Source organism: Meles meles, chromosome 12 (assembly GCF_922984935.1).
Source record: "Meles meles chromosome 12, mMelMel3.1 paternal haplotype, whole genome shotgun sequence".
NCBI lineage: Eukaryota > Metazoa > Chordata > Mammalia > Carnivora > Mustelidae > Meles > Meles meles.
Genome location: NC_060077.1, coordinates 80,116,406 through 80,141,899, shown reverse-complemented (window position 1 = coordinate 80,141,899; position 25,494 = coordinate 80,116,406).

Sequence of the window (25,494 nt, the reverse complement as noted above, 5' to 3'; positions counted from 1 at the left end):
TTTATGGTTCTGAAACGATGGTCTCCTTCCTCTCCGTCATTTACACCTACAAAAGCAGTCGTGCTCATAACCCCCGTTGAGTTTGGCATCATGGGTAGCCCCCATCCCAAATACCACTTACAATGACTTGCACTGATATGTGGCTTTATATTTTTTTTGTAGGACTTTCTTGCACAATCCTCCTGAGAGGCGGGCAGAGCAGGGAGAGTCTCCCGTTTAAAGATGGGGATATTGAGGCATGGAGGATAGAGTGCTCGGCACAAAACTGCAGGACTAGTTAGCAGCTGATCCACATTTCAGACTTTGCTTCTAATTAACTCCAGAGCCAAGGTCTTTCATGGCAACATGCTCCCAGAGTTGAATGAACACCAGCCCAGCATTCTGCATACCAAAGTTTGCAATGAAAAAGGAATGCATGAGGCCTACTTAAAACATAACTTACTATGAAATAATTTAGGCAGACTTAAAATGTAGATATTAGTACAACACTATCTGTGAATATACTGTACAGCTGAATGATGAAACTATTCATGCTAGAATTTAAGTCTCTTTTGCAACCCTTCCCTACCCCATCCCTCTGCTTCTCCAAGACTAGCCCCTCTGTTGAGGGGGCATTTGAAGTGTACTTTGTACTTGAAGACAATTTGCTCGGGGCTTGGAGAATGAATGGAAAGGTGTAATGGGTCATCTCTGACACTTGAACCTGTGCTCACCTGCCTCCTTGGGAACTGACTGGGAGTGGGGGCCAGGGTGGGGGGCGGTGGAGGGAGGGGGGCTTGAGACCTTGGACTGAGCCCTTACCCATCTGTTGCACTGCAGGGTGAGTTAGCACTTCTCAGTGTTGACCAGGGAAGAGAGCAAAGGGAAGAGAGAAATTTTGCCTCCCCAAGCACTAAATTGGAGGTTCTCCCAAGCCCCCCAGTTTCATTCCTTCCCAAAAGGGCCTGGAGTAGCGTCAGATAAGAGGACAGGGAACCTCTTCTCACTTGTCAATTCTAAAGTTTGTTTTTTTTTTTTAATTTATTTGACAGACAGAGATCACAAGTAGGCAGAGAGGCAGACAGAGAAAGGAAGGGAAGCAGGCTCCCCGTTGAGCAGAGAGCCTGACGCGGGGCTCCATCCCAGGACTCTGGGATCTTGACCTGAGCCGAAGGCAGAGGCTTTAACCCACTGAGCCACCCAGGTGCCTCTCACTTGTCACTCCTTATTCCCTTTCTCACTCTGGTGTCCCTGCTCCACCTGCCCCATGGGGGACCAGAGTGCCCCAGCTGCCCAGCCCTCCATGCCCGTCCGCCCAGAGAAGGCTCTCTCCCCATGAACCAATGTTTTTTTCCTTCACTGGACATTACCGCCTCTCATTCCTGCTGTGTCCTTCAAAGCGATAATTTTGTAAACTAAGCTGTGGTAAAGGGAGAAGATTAGGGACACACCATAAAAGGGGTGTTTGTACATCAGAACAGTAGTTCAATGCCTTGGCCATCCCTGTCTTGCAGGAACGTTTTCACAGGAGGAAATTTCCCAGGCTGGTTTGGAGAAAATAGCTTTAGCGTAGAGGGTGGGGTGGGAGAGATCTTCAGAGGTAAACAGTGCCTTAAGATCTCAGTCTATAGGAGAGGGAATATGGCTCAGGATTCACACCTAGGAGGAGCCTCAAATTTGGATCTTTGATGTTCTCCCCAAAGAATGGCCCCAAAGATAACATCCCGATAATCAAGTATATTCTTCAAAGCTGCCCATTAGCAGATCACACATGTTGTCTATCTGGCACCTTGGGCTAATTATTATTTGATTCTGAAATCCTATTTTAGTGTAATTCTATTTTATTCATTTGTTACACGTGTACATTTAAAGTACTTCATGTTTGTGGGGGCCCCTGGATGGCTCAGTTCAATCAGACCCTGTGCTGAACGTGGAGCCTGACGCAGGACTCCATCTCACAACCCCTGATCATGACCTGAGCTGAAACCAGGAGTGGGACACTCAATGGACTGTGCCACCCAGGCGGCCCTGTTGGGAGGAGCCAGCCATTTCCTGGTCTTGGGGTCCTAAGTTTGAGCCCCATGTTGAGGGTAGAGATTACTTAAATAAAACTAAATAAAATAAAATAAAATACTTCATGTTTGTGGAATTTATTTTTCCCAGTGTTTCATTTTGAAAAATTGAGAATCTCCAGAGGACTTGAAAGATAAGGCAATGAATATATATCCTTCAGCAAATTCATCGGCTGTTAATATTTTGCTAGTGTCTTTCTCTGTTCCAATCTCCATACACATACTCTGCCCCCGCCATATATACATTCTCCTTCTTACTGAATCATCAATTAAGTTGCAGAAATCATGGCGCTGCATCCCTAAATACTTCGGTATTTAACTCCTGAGAATAAGAACATTTTCCTAATAATAACAACGCTTTTAATCATACCATACCAAAGGTTCATATGATCAACAAATGGGGGATTATCAATAAAAATTACTTGGAATTCTCTGCTCACGAGATTTGTCTCTTCCCTTCCCCCATTTATTTATGTCATATTAAATTAAATTAAATTAAATTAAACAAGGAGACTATCAGACTGAGGCGACTTTAACAAAATAAGCAAACCAGAAATCTACACCTGTAAATGCCTCAAGGTTATGAAGCTTAAACCTAGGGACAACTGACCAATCACAAACAGCCAAGGAGGCTTTCGACTCCAGCCAATCAATAATTTTCTGATTCTGCTTCCCCCGGAGCTCCTGTTGGTGGAGCACTCCCAACCATCTCCAGTTGGGTGCTGGCCTGATTCAAATTGATTTTAGTTCAAATAAACTCAAAAAATTCTGAATTTGCCTCAATTTATCTTTTAACAGTTTTCAATTACTTATTTGTATCAATTAATATTGAGAACATGATCATGGCCTCCTGGTACTCATTCTTTGGGTTGTAATCCAATGTTGCTTTATTTATTTTGTTGCCTACATTCTTCCAGCTTTGGCCATTGTGGGGGGCTCCTTCAATTGTTTTCTGGGCACCTCTGACATACTTTCATCATTGTTTCTTTTTAAATATAAGAATAAATTTAATCCTTTAAACAATGATGTCACTTTGTACATACAAAGTGTGAAATCTGAAAAACAGAATACTTCTTATTAAGGTATAGTTGCCTTGGGGCGCCTGGATAGCTCAATAGGTGAATCGAGTTGATCTCAGCTCAGGTCTTGATCACAGGGCCCTGAATTCAAGCCCTGCCACTGGGCTCCACACCGGGCATGGAGCCTACTCACAAAGAAATAAATTGAATAAAAAAATAAAGTATAGTTGACTTAAAGTGTTGTATTAGTTTGGGTGTACAATATAGTGCACTGACAATTTTGTGGTGTGTTTTTTTTTTTTTTATGTGCGTCAACAAATTTTTTATGTGCGTCAAGAAATTGAGGTTTTATTGATTCTTCTGAGGATCAGTATGGACATTTCAATTTGCACATAAATTTTTTAAAGATCTTATTTATTTATTTATTTATTTATTTATTTATTTATTTATTTATTTGAAAGAGGGCACACAAGCAGGGAGAACAGCAGGCAGAGGGAGAGGGAGAAGCAGGCTCCCTGATGAACAAGGAGTCCAATGCAGAGCTAAACTCCAGGACCTTGGGATCATGACCTGAGCCCAAGGCAGCTGCTTACCTGACTGAGTCACCCAGGTGTGCCTGTACATAATTCTTACTGGACATACCAAAAATCTTAAAAATCGTGTAGTTAGGATTGTTAAGGTTATTCCAGTGACCTTCCAGCTTAAAATTGGAAGGCAAATTTTCCTGAACAGCTTTTCCAGTAGAAATATCTTCAAATGTTGACATGCGGTTACATTGCTAAGGCCCATGAATTCACAATTGAATACCCTACACATGACATACTCAGATTTCCAATCTTGCATACCACATTAACAAAGTTACTAGGAAAACTTGACCACCATGACCAAGATGTTAGAATGCACGAAATTCTGATGGGGGCAGGGGTGGGGGGGGCAAGATCAAGGAATGCTTTAATTTAGGAAAAAATTCTACCAAAACAACACAGAATATGGTATACCTGGGTGGCTCAGTCAGTTAAATGTCTGCCTTTGGCTCAGGTCATGATTCCAGGGTCCTGGGATCAAGTCTTGTGTCGGGCTCCTTGCTCGGTGGGAAGCTTGCTTCTCCCTCTGCCTGCTGCTCCCCCTGCTTGTGCTCACGTTCTCTCTCTCTCACAAATAAATAAAGAAAATCTTAAAAAAAAAAAAAAAAGCAAAGAATTGAAGTAATTTAAAATGCTCAAGACAGGGGCACCTGGGTGGCTTAGCTGGTTGAGCATCTGTCTTTGGCTCAGGTCATGATCCCAGAGTCCTGGGACTGAGTCTTGTGTTGGGAGCCTGCTACTCTCTCTCCCTCTACCACTCCTCTTGTTTGTGCTCTCTCTCGCTTTCTCCTTCTGTCAAATAAATAAATAAAATCGTAAAAAAAAATTAAGATGAATAAAATAAAATGTTGAAGACATATTAAATGCATGACTGGCTGTGAATTGCCAAGTTGTGTGCTTGGTATTACAGGATGTAAAAACCACACCATCTATGGAATGTTAAGCTGACACCCAAGATAATTAAAGCCTCCCATACTCAATATTCCACCATGCCCTAGTTACATCAAGAAGTAAACAATCAGCAAACGACTTTTACCTTTTTTTTTTAATTGTATTTTTTTATGTGAGAGAGAGAGTACGCATGAGCAGGGGGGAGGTGCAGAGGGAAAGGGTGAAGCAGACTCCCTGCTGAGCAGGGAGCCCAACTTGGGTCATGACCTGAGCCGAAGGAGGAGGCTTAAAGGACTGAGCCACCTAGGCACCCCTGATTTTTACCTCTTAAAAAAAAAAAAAAATTTATACTTAAAAAACAGGATGAGATGGGTTTCCTTCCTCCTCCTTTTTTTTTTTTTTTTTGTTAGAGAGGGAGAGAAGGAGCAGAGAGAGAGAAGAGAGAGAGAATCTTAGCAGGCTCCATGCCCAGCACAGAGACCTACCCCGGGCTTGATCTCATAACCCTGAGATCATGACCTGAGCTGAAATCAAGAGTCAGACGCTTAACTTTCTGAGCCACCCAGGTGCCCCGGATTTCCCCCTCCTTAAAAATGTTTCTAGAGCTATTAAAAACCTTGTATTTACAAAAGAGTTGATAAGGATATTCTTCTGGATGGTATGAGGAGGGAGACAGGACCACGGATAATACGATGTGGGATACGATATTCATCAGACTTGGTGTCATCAGCGGCTGGACTTTCCTTCTTGGTCTCTCCATTTTCCACAGGGAAGTCTTCCGTTCCTCGGTTGGTCACTTGGGCCCGTTTCCCTTTGCTCTCCTTTCCCCTCTTTGTTTGCACTTTTCAGTCTGAAGATTTATCCTTTCCTGCCACCTTTTTTGGCTGAGTTTCCACATGTGCAGGAGCATGGTTAGCTGGCAACCTCTCAGATCTCCTCTTGGGCTCCTCCTTGGCCGCCTCTTTGGTGGAGCTGACCTTCCCCTTAGGTGTCCGGGCAGTGGGCCTGCTGCACCAAGGGCCTTCTTGAAGCCAGGGCTGCCTGGCGGCTGAGGTTCTTCCCCCACCCTAGTTCATGGTGGGTTTTCTGGTTAGGTTTTATTTTGAGCACTTTCTTACTTTCTGGCCCAACAGAAGCTCTGGCTCATCCGTTCTGTTTTCTGCCTGAGTCCTAGAGGCAGCCGTTTCTCGGAGGAGCCTTGCTTCCTCTTGCTGGAGAATAAGATTAGAAACCAAGATCTGGATTCCAGGTGTGCTCACTGCCCCTGGGCTGTTGTTCTCCCTAGACCCTCTCCACGGGTAGAGCAAGGAGATAGATGTGTATATACTAACCCCATGCCCTCGCATTGCTTTACAAAAGTTCCTCTACATTATCATCTGTGTGGATGGTAAGCCAATCCAGTACCACACGGATCGTTCTAGCCTCCTCGCCTTGCTTATCTAACCTCCCATTCCAACTGTGACAAACCCAGCTCCCGCCATCTGCCACCTACTTAACTGTTCACTCACTGAAACAAAATTCTAGGGTTAGGGTCTGTTTCTGCCATTTTTCGTTCTGAGGCTTTCGTCATCCTAGATGTGGCCAGTGGGGTTCCTCCAAGCTGTGTCCTTTCACACACCTCCATCTTTGGGCACTTTGAGCATCGCTTTGGGCCCAGGAAGATAGTCTAGATTCCCCCGTGCTTTGTCTCAGGCAGAAACTCAGGCAGATCTTCAAAGTTCCCTAATTCCTTTCAGTAGGAAAGTTACGGTTTATTTTAGAGATTACAGATTGTGATATTTAGAGAACAAGATCAGTGTGTTTAGTTTGCTCATTACCACGGGGTTGTTTTCTGTTTTGTCTCGCTTTGCTTCACAGTCCCTTCAGTGTTCAGAACTCTACATGCCATGATACTTGCAATTCAGACTCAAATCCAACAATATAGAATTGTCTCTCATTTTCCTTTATCCCATATTTCTATGTTCCTTCTCCCACAGTGAGAGCCCTATCCCCTCTCAGATATCAGAATATCAGAATTTGCTCTATCCTACAGCATATGCATATTCTCAAAATCTCTGCCTTATAAAATATACCCCAGCCTTAAAAAATGGCACTGGCTCAAGTTTCCTTCAGTCTCTTACAAGCGCTGCTCGAGATCCTTCTCATACAGCACAGGGGAGGCCAACCTGATTCCATCTACATGTGGGGTGGGCCCAGATCTACCTGGAAAGAGAAAATAAAGCATAAGCTAGCAAGTGTCAGAGAAACCATTGTCCCTATATTCTGGAGTCTCTTGATACTCTCATGCCACCTTTATTCGCGCTACATTTATATATTTTCTTCAGTTCATCTGACTGCAATTCCAACTTAAAGGGAAAGAGGCAGCCCTGTCTTTGCCAGGGCCTCTTTGGCTCTGAATTTAAATTCTACCACTCATGTTCTATCCAGAGACTCTGGACTGAGCCAGGGGCGACCTCTGTGTCGGACCAGCCGTGTGGGATGAGACATGGCATTGGCTGACTCTTAAGAACGTCAGAGCTGCTGACACGTGAGGATTAGGATGCGCCTCGGAGAAGTTTAATACCGTGGGTCCACTGAGGCTCACTGGAGCATTTACGAGAAACAGTTTAGCATGGGGGATGAGCAAGATTATGAAGGGTTTGGGAAAATCCATAGAAAGAAAGGATAGTGGTTTCATGGGACTGAAAAGGAGGCCATCAGAATACATTTGGGGGCATTTTTGGTCTTTCTTTTTCCCCTTCCTTCCTTCTTTCATGGATTTCTTCTGCAGATTTGAGTTCATTGAATTAGGCCTGATATTATGCATGAATTATGCAAAGCAACTTTTGTTTCTTTTTCCCTTTCTTGCCACACAGCCACCTGAGTGACCTTTTGTAACACAAGTCAGATCCCAGATCTCACATCACACCACTCTCAACCCACCAGTGGATTCCTTTCACACTTGGAATAAAATGCAAAATCCCTGCCACAGCCAGGGAGGCCGTGAGGACCCCCGCCCCTGGTCACCTCTTCAAGATTTTCCTCTGACTCGCCAGGACGGTCCAACTCCAGGGTTATAGCCCTCATCGCTCCCTCTGCCTGGAACACGCTTCCTGAATGTTATGCTCATGGCTGCCCTACCTACTCAGAGTCACTCCCCATCCCTGCTCTGGTGTTTGATTCTTTGGCCTTACCGCTCCCCAATATTGTGTCAGTCGACTGTTGATTGTCTCTATTCCACACCCAGACGCAAGCAACATGAGCGCTACCCTTTGGAATAATTCCTCATGTCATCGTCAGCTTCTAGAACAGTGCTTGGCACCCACAACGGGCGCCATCCCTATGACGTGAAGCCCTCCTGGCACTTTCCCTTCCCTGGATTCGTGCCCGTTTGAATGAGGCTGCTCTATGTTCTTACAAATAAGCGTGTAAGATGCTTGACATTGAATTTGTTCCATCTGTGTGGATTTCTTTAAGGAAGATACCCATGAACTGGAGAAAATCTCATCTCTGCCTATGCATGGATAGAGCAGAATGTCACCCACCAAGGGGCAAAGGGTAGGACTCAGGCTCCATGGGGGATCGCTAATTCACTGAGAGTTTGTTTTATAGGGAGAGAGGGAAAGAGAATTCAAACGGGGTTGGAAGGGGGAGATTTAGTGCCAATGAGAGCTTTTTTTTAAATGGGTGTGGTTACTGATGGTGGTCTGGGTTCTGGAAAGGAAGCAAGAGGAAGGGGCCTCTTATTCAGAGCCTGAGGGGAAGAGGGATGAATACGGGGGCACAGAACAGGCAGAAAAGAGAAGCACTTACAACACTTTCATAGAGAAAGGTGCTTTGAGCTGCTCTGCCCCTGCGCAGTTCATGGCCTCAGTCTTCTGAGTCACACAGGAATTAAAACCACAGCCACTGGGCAAAAAGCCTCAGGTCTGCATTTTCCTATCATAGCAGATTTTCTTTCATCCTGAGTCTCTATCTCTTAGGCTGGAAATCTGTCGTTGAATAATCCACCGTTTCGTATAGATGCGTCAGAGACACATCCTGGGAGGTTTAACTGAAAAGAGCCCAGATCATAATGTGGTGCATTTCCTTAGCTCATAGCGTTTCTTGCAAACATCAAGACAAAAGCATCTTTAATTAAGTATGTAGTGCTTTCTTTTTTCTCTGTACTTCAACCAGAATCAGGTCTTCAGGGTTTTGCCAGCATCGTTGGTGGTTTTGCACACCCTCTTTCTAATTGGGTTTATGAATAATCTTGTGGGTTTTCAAAAATGAAACATGCTAAGGAAGGTTTTTGCTTTTTGATCCACTGTTTGCAGCAGAATTATATATATGTATATGAAAATCCATTTTGGTTACTGACATTTTGTATTTGGAAATTGTTTTAAACAATAAAAAAAGGAAAAGAAACGTATGAAGCTGTAATTTATTCTACATTTGTTAATAGTATTGCTGGTTGGTATACCTGTTTGGTACATACGGCCTCTCTACGTCTACATTTGTATTTGCAACAATGAGCTTTATATCTACATAAGCTGTAAATAATCCTTTCTGTGAAAGGATCATCATATCAGGATGATACCAAAAGTGTGTAAAAGAAAACTGCAGTATTTTGTAATGATTTCTTATAGGCATTTCATGGTAAGATTAGCAGTCAATAAAGTTACTTTTTATTTGTCTTTAAAAAAAAAAATTTAAAAAAAAAAAAGTTAATTTGGACTAGATGTAGGGATAATGTGTTGCATTCAATATACTTAATTTTTAGATGAAATCGAACTTTACTGTTTTGTGGACATTTTTGAGGTTATTGGAACAACTCTCAACCCCAGTATCATAAATCTACTACTAATTATCACTGGGTATCATTCTAAATGATATCTCAAAGCAAGACAACCATTCCAATGTGCTAATTATGATCTGGGGTTCTAATGGCCATCCTGGATTAGACCTGTTGTCCCAACTTATTTATTTACTTACTTATTTAGTTTTTAAAACATTTTATTTAGTTAGTTGACAGAGATCACAAGTAGGCAGAGAGGCAGGCAGAGAGAGAGGGGGAAGCAGGCTCCACATCGAGCAGAGAGCCTGATGCGGGGCTCAATCCCAGAATCCCGAAATCATGACCCGAGTGGAAGGCAGAGGCTTAACCCACTGAGCCACCCAGGTGCCCCCAACCTATTTATTAACCGTGCCCCCCCCCCCATCCCCAAGTGTCCCTGTTTAAGATTATGTTTCTGCGACGCCTCCGCCCTCTAGTGGCAAAATAGCCGCAGTGGGGAAAGTGGAGAAAAGTGGGCTTTCCTAAAATAGGTTCAGGAATAGATTTGTATCCATTATCAGGGTGTAAAATTAGGACTGAAAAAAAAAAAGATATCTAGTGTTCTAATAATCTCATAGAAATAATTAGAGGGTTATTCAATTCAGAGATGTGAAACAAGATGGGAACCTCACAAACGATGGGGGTTTTTGTTTGTTATTTGTACTTACAGACAAAATTTAAACTATGGCCCAAACCCAGGAAACCCATGAAAAATGAACACACAAGCGCTGTTGCTAGTGGTATGACCTTTCAGGAAGGTACTTTGGCGTTAGGTTTCGAAACGTGATGTGTTAATATTGTTTGACCTGGGAGTTCTATCACTGGCAGTATTTGAAGGATGTATGAAGAGTCAAAGATGTATTTGGGGAATATTCTAGTTCAAAATTTTTTTAAAAAATAGAGTTTATTATCTATTTATTTACTTGTCAGAGAGAGAGAGCACAAGCAGGGGGAGCGGCAAGCAGAGGGAGAAGCGGGCTCCCTGCTGAGCTCCATCCCAGGACCCCGTCATCATGACCTGAGCCAAAGGCGGACATATAACCCCTGAGCCACCCAGGTGCCCCAAAGATAAAAATTTGAAAACAACCAATGTTCCCCCCCAAACACCCGATTAAATAACTATGGTTCATACATGCAATGGAATATTGCAAATCCCTACTTGTCAATTAACAAATTGTTGAGAGAAAAGATTATGGCACAGAATAAATATTATAATCCCATTTATTAAAAATGTATGTCTGGACACACACACACACACACACACACACACACACACAGGAAGATTCCTGAAAGGATGAATCTTAGGCGCTCCTGGCTGACTTGATCGGCATTTGACTCTTTGATCTGGGGTTGTGAGCTCGAGTCCCACACTGGGGTGTAGAGATGACTAAAAATTAAAATAATTTTTTTTAAAAAGGATGAATGCTAGAACTTCCACAGTGGCTATCTCTACACGTTTAAATTATGGGTGATTTAAAAATTTTTTTGTATTTTTCTGTATTTTTTGAAAAATATGAACAATCTCAAAAGTATTGTGCTGTATGAAATAAGCCAGACGTGTTTCCATTTATATGACACTATAAAAGCGGTGAGGCAATCTATATTAACAGTCAACATATCAGTGATCATGGGGGAGCCCCCAGTTGGGGACTGATTTCAAAGGGTTGTGTTGGAATTTGGGGGGTGATTGAAATCTCTATCTTGATGGGACGGTGGCCACACAGGTGTGTGTATGTATTGAGTCATAGAACCTTACCCTGGAGGGGGATCCATTTAACAACATGGTAAGGCAAAGCTCTTCACCAACATGTTGGGTCGCGGTGGCTCACGGAGACAGTGTGATTCACTTGGAATCCCTAACTCAGGGTGTGCGTCTGGGGCAAGGCAGGCCCTGGGTACACTGGTGAAATCAGTGGGATTTGCACTTTCCTCCCCCTGGAATCTTGTCTGCGACCCTCAGCCTCATTCCATGGGACCTCAGGCAATGCCATACCTCAACCCCCCTCATTAAAAAAATGTCTTAGTAAGAGTTTTCATTCAGAGAAATTTGAACATTATTATAACCAGTGTTCCATTTTACACTGCCTGGGGGTGGTATAATTCTATCTTAATCACAGTCTAAGTCTGAGGCCAGTGAAAGGAAACCTAATGAAAGACAATGGGGAGAAGCGTCTGTGTGGTAAGGTCTCCGGAAGAGCCCTCAGAGAGAACCCACGACATGCCAACTTGAGGCCCACCACCTGTCATGCTTAGAGCCACAAAGGGCCTTAGAAATCACCCGGTATATCTGCTCATTCATTCGTAACACTAATCACTGAATGCTTCTGGAGTTCCCTGTGCTAAGTCTCAGAGCACAGAGGTGCACTGAACAAGTCTCCATCTTCACGGAGCTGACCCTCTTACAGGAGAGTCCAAGATGGCGCACAGGTGTTGGTTGCCATCACCAGCCCTGGGGGCCAGCGTCATTGGAAGGCATGGCGGCAGACCACGGGACTTCTGTCAACACCGTGCTTCAGGCACCACTGCCAGCAATCAGGGTTGGCACAAATAAGGTTCATCTAGTCCACACCACATTTTATAGATGCTGAAACTGAATGCAGAAAACCAAAGTGATTTCCCTATTATTTTAGAGCTAGGCCACTCCAAGGAATTTGTGCAAGGATGTGTTAGATAAGATCAATTGTTCTAGGAGAAGATTGTGTTTTCAGATAGTTATCTGATAGATAACCATGTGACTTCCAACCACGTGTTTTCAGATAGTTATCAGATAGATAACCATGTGACTTCCAAGATCTCCCTCTTACCTTCTTGTTTTGGACCCAAGGTACACCATTAAAAAAAAGAGAGAATTAACATTTCACAACAAATTCATAGTGAGCTCAATTTTGTAGCATCTGAAATGCAATTTCTTGGAAGAGACTTGGGAGACAGGTTTAAAAAGAGGTAAAGAGGGGCGCCTGGGTGCTTCAGTTGTTTAAATGTTGACCCTCTGCTCTGGTCATGATCCCAAGGTCCCCCATGGAGCTGGCATGAGGCTCCCTGCTGAGAGGGGAGCCTGCTTCTCCATCCCCCTCTGCCCCTCCCCTGCCTGTGTACTCTCGCTCTCTTCCTCTCAAATAAATAAATTAAATCATTTTTTAAAAAATAAAGAGGTAAAGAAAACATTTTAAAAAATGTGTTTGGGCTCCTGGCTGGCTCAGTCAGTAAAGCATGCAACTCCTGATCTCAGGGTTGTGAGTTCAAACTCCATGTTGAGTGTAGAGAGTACTTAAAAAAAAAAAGAAAATCCACCTCAACACTTATAAAAGATATCAAAATGATTTTACTCTAATTGGCTGGGTTTGGGCTTGGGACATTACCACAAGTACTATACTTTCTTTTTTCTTTAAGATCAGGTTGAAAATTTACTTTCAATAAAGTCTGCTTTTTTTTGGTGTATCTATTTCTGTGAGTTTGAAATATAAATATTGTCATATTGGTGTCACCGGGATCAAGGTAGCAAGTATTTCCACCATTCCAAAAAAGTTTCCCCAACTCTTTAAAGTCCCAAGATACAACATTTTTAGAGGTGAACCCAAATTCCAGTTGAGGTGTCCTAGTTGGGAAGCCAGGATTTCCAACTGGGAGAACGCTGTTTGCAAACATCAAATGTGCGGGAGGCAACCGGCCTGTTTTTCTTGTTTTCTGTGCACCATAGTGCTTTTCGGCTTTGCAAATTTACTTTTGTTTTAAATGAGAATCAGATTGAGTTACGACAGGGGTGAAAAAAAACCAAAAAACTTATTTAACCAAAAGTCTAATTCTAAAACACCACAGCATTAGTGGCCAAGGAAGAAAAAGTAAAAGACTGATGGGCCCCTGAATTATAGTCAGGCTGCCATCTTAATTCTTGGCACAAGGAGGCAGACAGGGTGACTGGGTGCTGGGCTAGGGGGAGGGGGAGAGGCAGGCCATACTAGCCCTAGGCCTTTGCAAGAATTCTAGGCACCACTGGGCCCCCAGAAGCTCTCCAGGAACATCCTCTTGGATGAAACAGGATGCTGGAGGATACCCACGTGCTTTCAGAAATACTGTCCCTGGAGTGACATTTCCACCAGTCATGTGGGTGAGGACACAAATTCTCCTGGAATTTTCGTTTCTTTAACGAGTGTTCGTTTCAAAATGTTGCCAACAATTGCTGGTTGCCGGGGTCCTCACTTCTCTGGGTTGAGATAACTAGTCAGAATAGTCCCTCCATGTTCTGTTGTCTCCAGAGGCTCCTGGGCCCAGACTCAGGGGGTCCGGGGAGTAGGAAGGGGGTGCCTGATCAGACCACCTGGGTCTTTTGTTTAAATTAGCAGGATGCCTAGAAGTAGCTCCTCCTGAGTGATCAGTGAGAATGGAAAGATCGTTCATATCACCAAGTTCTCACCAGGGACCTGTGCAAAATGCTTTGTATCCAAGAGCTTTGATGGCAAGCATTGGAACGCCCAACTGAAAATGGGTTAAACCCGGGGGTTTATTATCTCGACTGATAAGGACTCCGCCGGAGTCCAGGACCCCCGTTCAAGAGGCAGCTGTGTGGTATCTTCTAGGACACGAGCTCTTTCGTCTTTTCCGCCTGCCCGTGTCAGCAACCGGGAGCCTTTCAGGATTGCCCCACGTTCCACACCCCCAAGGGGCAAGAGGCGGGGAGGAGATGAGTAGTGTCCCCATGCCACCCCAGCATCTCCTTTCTGTGACTGGAAAGAAGCTTCCCAATTGCAGCAGCTGTGTGGGAAGTGGGTTCCCTCAGAAGAAGGAAGGGGAAGGGTGGGTTCTTAGACCAACGCAAAGCGTCTGCCACAATGGTGGCTCCGCGTTTTCACCGACCTCTGTGTCAGAGCCCTGTACAATGCTGTGTTTCCCCCCTTGCGGATCTGGAAATTGCCGTCTGGGGACTTCAGTGACATGCTGCAGACAAGGTCAGAGGCCAGACTCGACCCCAGGCCTGTGAGGCTCTCCATTCCAGACTTGCTCCTACCATAACTGAAGGTGTGATTTCCAGACCTAAGCAGAAGACAGGATCATAGATGAAATTTGTAAGAGGCTTAGCCCCAGGTGAGCACCCACAGGGAGTTTTCATGCCTGGAAAAGCTTGAAATGCCTCTGCCAAGAATAAGTCACCGAGGTTAGGAGTGGTCTGTGAGATGTCACTGGAAAAAAGGCCAAAATGTGATCTATTCCCACTGTAGCTGTGAATCAGACAGGAACCTGATATTCTGGAATGGGACTCCGGAGAGGAAATTTCCAACAAGTGAAGAGAGAGACAATCTTGAGGTCTATTGTATTGAGGTCTATTGTATTGGTACAACAGGGAGAGAGCAGCGGACACCCAGAGGCAGGGAGGAAAGTTCCCTAGAGGGCTAATCCTGAGGAGAGGAAGGCCCAGGGGGTCCGCCCACCCCCTTCTCCACTCTCTTTTCCTTTCCTGCCTCCCCCACCCACCCATGCACTCAACTCTCCCCACAGATGTGGGGCTCCCTGAAGGTCAAATTGCTCGAATTATTCCACTAACCCCCTCCTCATCCAGGGGAGAGTGAACTCACACTCGACGGTTTGGACAGGGACTGAAAAGTTACCTCTAGACATTTCTGAAGCCAGACAGTTCATTTCAAAAACGAGCGCAATGTTGCATTTCAATAGCAAGATCTCTCTCAGGCACGTATTGTTGGACTCCTGTGACGGCTTGGCCCCACATGTCACACCCAGGGGAACCGCGGTCGGGATCAGATTTCAGAACCCCAAGCCCTGCCCCTCCCTCACCTGGCGTCCTGTTCTGCCCGGGTTTTCTTGCCTGTGTTCTTCCAGGAGCCCTGGGGGATTTGACGAGGGTACCTAATGCTCCTTCCCCACAGCTCGTGTGGGCTCTCACGGTTCATCCCCAAGTTCACTGAGTCGAGAGCCCCGCAAGGGGCAAGGTTCCCACAGCACCGCCTTCACTTCTGTGTCTCCTCGGGGCCCGTCACCGCCAGATGATCTGCACGACCGTAGCTCCGTAAGCCCTGTGTGCGGCCAGCTCCCCTCCCTCTGCTGGCCTCGCCCCTTCGTGCCTGGCTCGCCACACCTTCCTGGGCCCTGGGGAAAAGTCTCCTCCTGGTTGTGGGCTGATCTTTGGCTCTTGCTGGTGGGACACGTCGCCCCCACAGCTCTGTCCTCACCTTAGAGCTCAGAGCGCTCTCTGAGCCCAAGAGGGGCGGGTGAGCCCCGCACTCCCTGGAACCATCACCCCTCCCTGACTTAAACATTCTCTCACTGAGTCTGACCCACCCCACAGACTGGCTCCCTGGTGCTTTTTTTTTTTTTTTTTCTTTTTTTCTTTTTAAATCTCATGGCTCCCTTGTCCTTCTCTACAGCCCAGCTGTCACTGGGCTGTCACCCCAGTAGCTCTATCCATAATGAATTCTGATTCGGAACAAGGTTCAAATTCTCTCCCTTGGGGTTCCTGCGTCCCATTCTAATCCCAGTCCTTGTAAATGTCTCCCCATACGCATGACGCCATTCAGAAAGGGTCACACAGAGCGTAAAGACAGAGCTAGTCTTTGGGAGTGGAAGGAAGAGGCGCCCTGTGAATCTCAGGTCTGACCTTGGCCAGATGTCTTAGTACTTTGACAGGTGAACAGCTCCGGGGTATCTCCTCTGCCCACCTCCATTCCCCCCCCATGCACCCGGGTCCGAGTCTGTAAACCCACTTTTCTGCTCTTTCTTTGGCTGAAATTTTCAAGATTTGACCAGGAACCGTCTTCCACAAAGTCTTCCTATTAGCCCCGATGTTCAGCCTCAGTCAGACAGAACTTGAGTCTGCACATGCCATAGCACGTCGGCCACCGTCAGTCCCCTGATTGCCTGTCCCCCATCTCCAGCTCCCGCTTTATTGTCTGCGCCTCACTGATGGAGCCTATGACATCACCTTTATATTTCAAATATGGTTCCTATAGTAAAGTTCGATAGAATTTTTTTTTGAAGACTTTATTTGTTTGACAGAACGAGTACAAGAAGGGGGAGCGGCAGCCAGAGGGAGAGGGAGATACAGGCTCCCCACTGAGCAGAGAGCCCGAGGAATCTATGGGACAGAGAACTGGGACGTTTTTCTTGTTGACAGTAAAAGAACAGCTTTATTTTCATTAAAACATTTATAATAAATGTTACAGGCTGAATTGCACTCCGCCCTTCCCCCCCCCACAACACCTACCCCTCAGTACCTCAGAACGTGACTATATTTGGAGTTAGGGCCTTTAAAGGGATAATTAAAGTAAAATAAGGTCACTTGGGTAGGCCCTGATCCATGGCATCCTTAGAAGAGATTAGGACCCAGACTCGTGTACAGAGGGAAGGCCGTGTGAAGACCCAGCAGGAAGGTGACTGTCTGTAAGCCAAGGGCTGAGGCTTCAGCAGAAAACCCACAGCATCTTGATCTCGGACATCCAGCTTCCAGAACTATGAGAAAATAAATGTCTGCTGTTTATGTATTTGACAGAGGGAGACACAGCGAGAGAGGGAACACAAGATGGGGGAGTGGGAGAGAAGGAGGAGCAGGCTTCCCACTGAGAAGGGAGCCCAATTCCGGCTTGATTCCAGGACACTGGAATCCTGACCTGAGCCAAAGGCAGACGCTTAACGACTGAGCCACCCAGACTCCCCTAAACGTCTGTTGTTTAAGCCACCCGTGTGTGGCATTTTATTATATCGCTAACCAACTAACACAACAAATATCAACCTCCCCCCACATTTCTATCCTTCTCTGTAAGTCAAGGATAACCGCAAAAGTCGTGGACTTTGTTAGTCACCTGCCCTTCAGGGCAAACTGCCCTGGGAGCCCACTTTTCCTCCCGTATCCCCTGTCACTGTATCACAGGGAAGCATAGAACACATGGACTGTTGTCTAAAAAGCGTGAGATGGGTGAGGCTAGTGAAGGATCACTTTGTGTACAGGACAGCAAAGACTTTAAGCACCAGGGTGAGGAAGCACAAAGGGCGCACCAAGACAAGAAATAGAATCTGGTTTGTAAATAACAGTAATCGTAGCCGTGACTTTATCTATGCTCCTGTATTACATTCCAGGCACTGTTCTAAGCATTTTGCCTCCACTGTGGAGTCTTCGAAACAGCCCTCCGAGGTGGGTGTCATTTTCATGTCCATTACACAGATGCGGAAAGAGCCAGGAACGTAAGCACCTGTTTAAGGCCCAGGAGTGTCCAAGTGGGGGCTGTGATATTAACAAGAATGCTTTAGGGTCACCAGTGTGACCCATCACCCTCTTCTCCAAAGCAAGTCTCTCTCTTTTTTATAGTTTGCCTTTTAAGTAATCTCTATACCCAACATGCAGCTCAAGCTCACGACTCCCAGATTTTTAATCTCAGTCACACACTCTACGGACTGAGCCAGCCAGGCACCCCTAAAGCAAGGCTCATCATATTGCAGAAAGAAAACCTCAGGAGAAACCAGACAACTGTTTTCATTTCCCACATCTGGTTGATTCTGAATCTCTTTCTGATTCTAAAAGTGGGCATATATGTGTGTGTGTTGTGTGTAGAGGGGAGGTGGTTAGGAATAGTGGTTAATTTGGAAGCGTTACCTGTTTTTAACAGGGTCATTGTGTTCATTTATCCATCCATCAGTGTGTATTGTCGACTTGCAAAATCAAGACATTGTACCCCCAAACAACCCAAACTAATTTTTATTTTACTATTTATAAAATTTAGCCATTGCTTTATGGCTTGGCTGTCTTTGTACTTACTTTTTTTTATTAAATTTATTTATTTTTTCAGCATAACAGTATTCATTGTTTTTGCACAACACCCAGTGCTCCATGCAATATGTGCCCTCCCTATTACCCACCACCTGGTTCCCCCAACCTCCTACCCCCACCCCTTCAAAACCCTCAGGTTGTCTTTCAGAGTCCATAGTCTCTTATGGTTCGCCTCCCCTTCCAATTTCCCTCAACTTCCTTCACCTCTCCATCTCCCAATGTCTTCCATGTCATTTGTTATGCTCCACAAATAAGTGAAACCATATGATACTTGACTCTCTCTGCTTGACTTATTTCACTCAGCATACTCTCTTCCAGTCCCGTCCATGTTGCTACGAAAGTTGGGTATTCATCTTTTCTTTTTTTTTTTCTTTTTTAATAAACATATACTGTATTTTTATCCCCAGGGGTACAGGTCTGTGAATCATCAGGTTTACACACTTCACAGCACTCACGATAGCACATACCCTCCCCAATGTCCATAACCCCCTCCCCCTCTCCAAACCCCACCTCCCCCCAGCAACCCCCAGTTTGTTTTGTGAGATTAAGAGTCATTTATGGTTTGTCTCCCTCCCAATCCCATCTTGTTTCATTTATTCTTCTCCTATCCCCCTACCCCCCCATGTTGCTTCTCCATGTCCTCATATCAGGGAGATCATATGATAGTTGTCTTTCTCCAATTGACTTATTTCACTAAGCATGATACCCTCTAGTTCCATCCACATCATCGCAAATGGCAAGATTTCATTTCTTTTGATGGCTGCATAGTATTCCATTGTGTATATATACCACATCTTCTTTATCCATTCATCTGTTAATGGACATCTAGGTTCTTTCCATAGTTTGGCTATTGTAGACATTGCTGCTATAAACATTCGGATACACGTGCCCCTTCAGATCACTACGTTTGTATCTTTAGGGTAAATACCCAGTAGTGCAATTGCTGGGTCATAGGGTAGTTCTATTTTCAACATTTTGAGGAACCTCCATGCTGTTTTCCAGAGTGGTTGCACCAGCTTGCATTCCCACCAACAGTGTAGGAGGGTTTCCCTTTCTGCGCATCCTCGCCAGCATCTGTCATTTCCTGACTTGTTAATTTTAGCCATTCTGACTGGTGTGAGGTGATATCTCATTGTGGTTTTGATTTGTATTTCCCTGATGCCGAGTGACGTGGAGCACTTTTTCATGTGTCTGTTGGCCATCTGGATGTCTTCTTTGCAGAAATGTCTGTTCATGTCCTCTGCCCATTTCTTGATTGGATTGTTTGTTCTTTGGGTGTTGAGTTTGCCAAGTTCCTTATAGATTTTGGATACTAGCCCTTTATCTGATATGTCGTTTGCAAATATCTTCTCCCATTCTGTCGGTTGTCTTTTGGTTTTGTTGACTGTTTCCTTTCCCGTGCAAAAGCTTTTTATCTTGATGAAATCCCAATAGTTCATTTTTGCCCTTGCTTCCCTTGCCTTTGCCAATGTTCCTAGGAAGATGTTGCTGCAGCTGAGGTCGAAGAGGTTGCTGCCTGTGTTCTCCTCAAGGATTTTGATGGATTCCTTTCTCACATTGAGGTCCTTCATCCATTTTGAGTCTATTTTCGTGTGTGGTGTAAGGAAATGGTCCAATTTCATTTTTCTGCATGTGGCTGTCCAATTTTCCCAGCACCATTTATTGAAGAGGCTGTCTTTTTTCCATTGGACATTCTTTCCTGCTTTGTCGAAGATTAGTTGACCATAGAGTTGAGGGTCTATTTCTGGGCTCTCTATTCTGTTCCATTGATCTATGTGTCTATTTTTGTGCCAGTACCATGCTATCTTGATGATGACAGCTTTGTAATAGAGCTTGAAGTCCAGAATTGTGATGCCATCAATGTTGGCTTTCTTTTTCAATATTCCTTTGGCTATTTGAGGTCTTTTCTGGTTCCATATAAATTTTAGGATTATTTGTTCCATTTCTTTGAAAAAAATGGATGGTATTTTGATAGGGATTGCATTAAATGTGTAGATTGCTTTAGGTAGCATAGACATTTTCACAATATTTATTCTTCCAATCCAGGAGCATGGAAAATTTTTCCATTTCTTTGTATCTTCCTCAATTTCTTTCATGAGTACTTTATAGTTTTCTGCGTGTAGATTCTTAGCCTCTTTGGTTAGGTTTATTCCTAGGTATCTTATAGTTTTGGGTGCAATTGTAAACGGGATTGACTCCTTAATTTCTCTTTCTTCTGTCTTGTTGGTGTACAGAAATGCAACTGATTTCTGTGCATTGATTTTATATCCTGACACTTTACTGAACTCCTGTACAAGTTCTAGCAGTTTTGGAGTGGAGTCTTTTGGGTTTTCCACATATAGTATCATATCATCTCTAAAGAGTGATAGTTTGACTTCTTCTTTGCCAATTTGGATGCCTTTAATTTCTTTTTGTTGTCTGATTGCTAAGGCTAGGACTTCTAGTACTATGTTGAATAGCAGTGGGGATAATGGACATCCCTGCCGTGTTCCTGACCTTAGTGGAAAAGCTTTCAGTTTTTCTCCATTGAGAATGATATTTGCGGTGGGTTTTTCATAGATGGCTTTCATAATATTGAGGTATGTGCCCTCTATCCCTACACTTTGAAGAGTTTTGATCAGGAAGGGATGCTGTACTTTGTCAAATGCTTTTTCAGCATCTATTGAGAGTATCATATGGTTCTTGTTCTTTCTTTTATTAATTTGTTCTATCACATTGATTGATTTGCGGATGTTGAACCAACCCTGCAGCCCTGGAATAAATCCCACTTGATCGTGGTGAATAATCCTTTTCATGTACTGTTGAATCCTATTGGCTAGTATTTTGGCGAGAATTTTTGCGTCTGTGTTCATCAAGGATATTGGTCTGTAGTTCTCTTTTTTGGTGGGATCCTTGTCTGGTTTTGGGATCAAGGTGATGCTGGCCTCATAAAATGAGTTTGGAAGTTTTCCTTCCATTTCTATTGTTTGGAACAGTTTCAGGAGAATAGGAATTAGTTCTTCTTTAAATGTTTGGTAGAATTTCCCTGGGAAGCCGTCTGGCCCTGGGCTTTTGTTTGTCTGGAGATTTTTGATGACTGTTTCAATCTCCTTACTGGTTATGGGCCTGTTCAGGTTTTCTACTTCTTCTGGTTCAGTTGTGGTAGTTTATATGTCTCTAGGAATGCATCCATTTCTTCCAGATTGTCCAATTTGTTGGCGTAGAGTTGCTCATAGTATGTTCTTATAATTATCTGTATTTCTTTGGTGTTAGTTGTGATCTCTCCTCTTTCATTCATGATTTTATTTATTTGAGTCCTTTCTCTTTTCTTTTTGATAAGTCTGGCCAGGGATTTATCAATCTTATTGATTCTTTCAAAGAACCAGCTCCTAGTTTCATTGATTTTTTCTATTGTTTTTTTTTGGTTTCTATTTCATTGATTTCTGCTCTGATCTTTATGATTTCTCTTCTCCTGCTGGATTTAGGGTTTCTTTCTTGTTCTTTCTCCAGCTCCTTTAAGTGTAGGGTTAGGTTGTGTACTTGAGACCTTTCTTGTTTCTTGAGAAAGGCTTGTACTGCTATATATTTTCCTTTCAGGACTGCCTTTGCTGTGTCCCACAGATTTTGAATTGTTGTGTTTTCATTATCATTTGTTTCCATGAATTTTTTCAATTCTTCTTTAATCTCCTGGTTGACCCATTCATTCTTTAGAAGGATGCTGTTTAGTCTCCATGTATTTGGGTTCTTTCCAGCTTTCCTCTTGTGATTGAGTTCTAGCTTCAGAGCGTTGTGGTCTGAAAACATACAAGGAATGATCCTAATCTTTTGATACTGGTTGAGACCTGATTGGTGACCCAGGATGTGATCTATTCTGGAGAATGTTCCATGTGCACTAGAGAAGAATGTGTATTCTGTTGCTTTGGGATGAAATGTTCTGAATATATCTGTGATGTCCATCTGGTCCAGTGTGTCATTTAAGGCCTTTATTTCCTTGTTGATCTTTTGCTTGGATGATCTGTCCATTTCAGTAAGGGGAGTGTTAAATTCCCCTAGTATTATTGTATTATTATTGATGTGTTTCTTTGATTTTGTTATTAATTGGTTTATATAGTTGGCTGCTCCCACGTTAGGGGCATAGATATTTAAAATTGTTAGATCTTCTTGTTGGACAGACCCTTTGAGTAGGTTATAGTGTCCTTCCTAATCTCTTATTATAGTCTTAAAATCTAATTGATCTGATATAAGGATTGCCACCCCAGCTTTCTTCTGATGCCCATTAGCATGGTAAATTGTTTTCCACCCCCTCACTTTAAATCTGGTGGTGTCTTCACGTCTAAAATGAGTTTCTTGTAGGCAACATACTGATGGGTTTTGTTTTTTTATCCATTCTGATACCCTGTGTCTTTTGATTGGGGCATTTAGCCCATTAACATTCAGGGTAACTATTGAGAGATATGAATTTAGTGCCATTATTAGCCTGTAAGGTAACTGTTACTGTATATTGTCTCTGTACCTTTCTGATCTACTACTTTTAGGCTCTCTCTTTGCTTAGAGGACCCCTTTCAATATTTCCTGTAGAGCTGGTTTGGTGTTTGCAAATTCTTTCAGTTTTCGTTTGTCCTGGAAGCTTTTTATCTCTCCTTTTATTTTCTTTTTTTTTTTTTAAAGATTTTATTTATTTATTTGACAGAGAGAGATCACAAGTAGGCAGAGAGGCAGGCAGAGAGAGAGAGAGGGAAGCAGGCTCCCCGCTGAGCAGAGAGCCCGATGTGGGACTCGATCCCAGGACCCTGAGATCATGACCTGAGCCGAAGGCAGCGGCTTAGCCCACTGAGCCACCCAGGCACCCTCTCCTTCTATTTTCAATGATAGCCTAGCTGGATAGAGTATTCTTGGCTGCATGTTTTTCTCATTGAGTGCTCTGAATATATCATGCCAGCTCTTTCTGGCCTGCCAGGTCTCAGTGGATAAGTCTGCTGCCAATCTAATATTTTTACCATTGTATGTTACAGACTTCTTTTCCCGGGCTGCTTTCGGGATTTTCTCTTTGTCACTAAGACTTGTAAATTTTACTATTAGGTGATGGGGTGTGGACCTATTCTTGTTGACTTTGAGGGGATTCTCTGCACCTCCTGGATTTTGATGCTTGTTCCCTTTGCTATATTAGGAAAATTCTCTCCAATAATTCTCTCCAATAGACCTTCTGCTCCCCTCTCTCTTTCTTCTTCTTCTGGAATCCCAATTATTCTAATGTTGTTTCGTCTTATGGTGTCACTTATCTCTCGAATTCTCCCCTCGTGATCCAGTAGCTGTTTGTCCCTCTTGTGCTCGGCTTCTTTATTCTCTGTCATTTGGTCTTCTATATCACTAATTCTTTCTTCTGCCTCATTTATCCTAGCAGTGAGAGCCTCCATTTTTTATTGCACCTCATTAATAGCTTTTTTGATTTCAACTTGGTTAGATTTTAGTTCTTTAATTTCTCCAGAAAGGGCTTTTATATCTCCAGAGAGGGTTTCTCTAATATCTTCCATTCCTTTTTCGAGCCCGGCTAGAATGTTCAGAATCATCATTCTGAACTCTTGATCTGACATATTACCAATGTCTGTGTTGATTAGGTCCCTAGCCTTCGGTACTGCCTCTTGTTCTTTTGTTTGTGGTGATTTTTTCACCTTGTCATTTTGTCCAGATAAGAGGATATGAAGGATCAAATAAAATACTAAAAGGGTGGCAAAGACCCCAGAAAAATGTGCTGTAACCAAATCAGAAGAGACCCCAAATTGTGTGGGGGGGGGGGGATGGGGATAAAAAGAAGTTCAGAAAAAAAAAGAAAAAAATTTAAAAAATAAAACAAATAAAGAAAAAATATATATTTTAGATGAACTAGTCAAAAAACATTAAAAAAGAAAAGGGTAAAAGTTTTAAAAAATTTAGCAGAAGAAGAGAAAAGAAAGAAAAAAAATTGAAAAAAAAATTGAATTAACAGCAAGACTAAAGAATCATGGGGAGAAAGCCATGAGTTCCGTGCTTTGCTTTCTCCTCCTCTGGAATTGCGCTGCCATCTTAGGAATTGAACCTGCTTTCCTTGATAGATGAACTTCGTCCTGGCTGGATATTTTGTTGATCTTCTGGGGGAGGGGCCTGTTGTAGTGACTCTCAAGTGTCTTTGCCCGAGGCGGGATTGCACCGCCCTTACCGGCGGCCGGACTAAGTAATCGGCTCGGGTTCGCTTTTGGGAGCTTCTGTTCCCTGAACGCTTTCCGTAGAGTTCCGGAGGACGGGAATGAAAATGGCGGCCTCCCAGTCTCCGGCCCGGAGGAGCCGAGAGCCTGGGGCCCCACTCCTCAGTGCGCCCCTAGAGGATAGCACCCAATCACTCCCGTATCCCCAGCCTCTAGCCGCGCTCCAAGCTCACCCAGCCCGCGACCGGTTCAAGGTAACCCTGAGCTGAGAGTTCAGTCCTCGGCTCTGTCTCTCCAGCCGGCTTCTCCGTTCTAATACCTGCGAGCTCTGCGACACTCCAACACCCCCGATCCTTCTGTGACCCTGCGGGGCCTGGGGCCACGCTGGCCCCGCATGGGCTTCACCCCGGTTTAGCCCCTGGAGCAATGTCCCTCAGTGGAACAGACTTTTAAAAGTCCTGATTTTGTGCTCCGTTGCTCCGCCGCTTGCCGGGAGCCGGCCCCTCCCCCCGCGGTCTATCTTCCCGTCGTTTTAGATTCACTTCTCCGCCAGTCCTACCTTTCCGAAAGTGGTTGATTTTCTGTTTCTAGAGTTGCTGTTCTTCTTCTCTTCACTCTCCCATTGGATTTGTAGGTGTTTGCAATGTTTAGATAAGCTATCGAGCTGATCTCCTGCTACCTGATGTAGTCTCAGCCTGCTACTTCTCCGCCATCTTGACTCCTCCTCCTCTTTGTACTTATTTTTACGATTTTTTTCCACAGGACATTATTTATTCCCACTCTTAAAGAAGCACTGAAAAGAACCATCAACAAAAATGCACTTTACAAAAATGAGAATTGCTTTTTCGGGGAGGGGAGTAACATTACCCATTTTCTTTTCTATTTCCCTGGCTTGTCTGCTTTATCCTTCCTATCTTTCCGTTTCACTGGTGTCTAAAAAGTCTCAGAACAAATGATCTTCAACGGCATTTGTTCGACTAGAATTGCAGTTCCCTGCTCGAAATCAATTTTTGTGTATTCAATTTGTTGCTATTTATAGTTCATCAAAAAGCAACCAGAAAGGGCCTCAAAGTTACCTCAGTGTGCAGGGACTAAAATGACTTTTTTTATACGTTAAGTACCCTCGGGGCACCTGGGTGGCACAGTCGGTTAAGTGTCGACTCTTGGTTTTGGCTCTGGTCGTGGTCTCGGGTTCCTGGGATCGAGCCCCTCATCGGGCTCTGTGC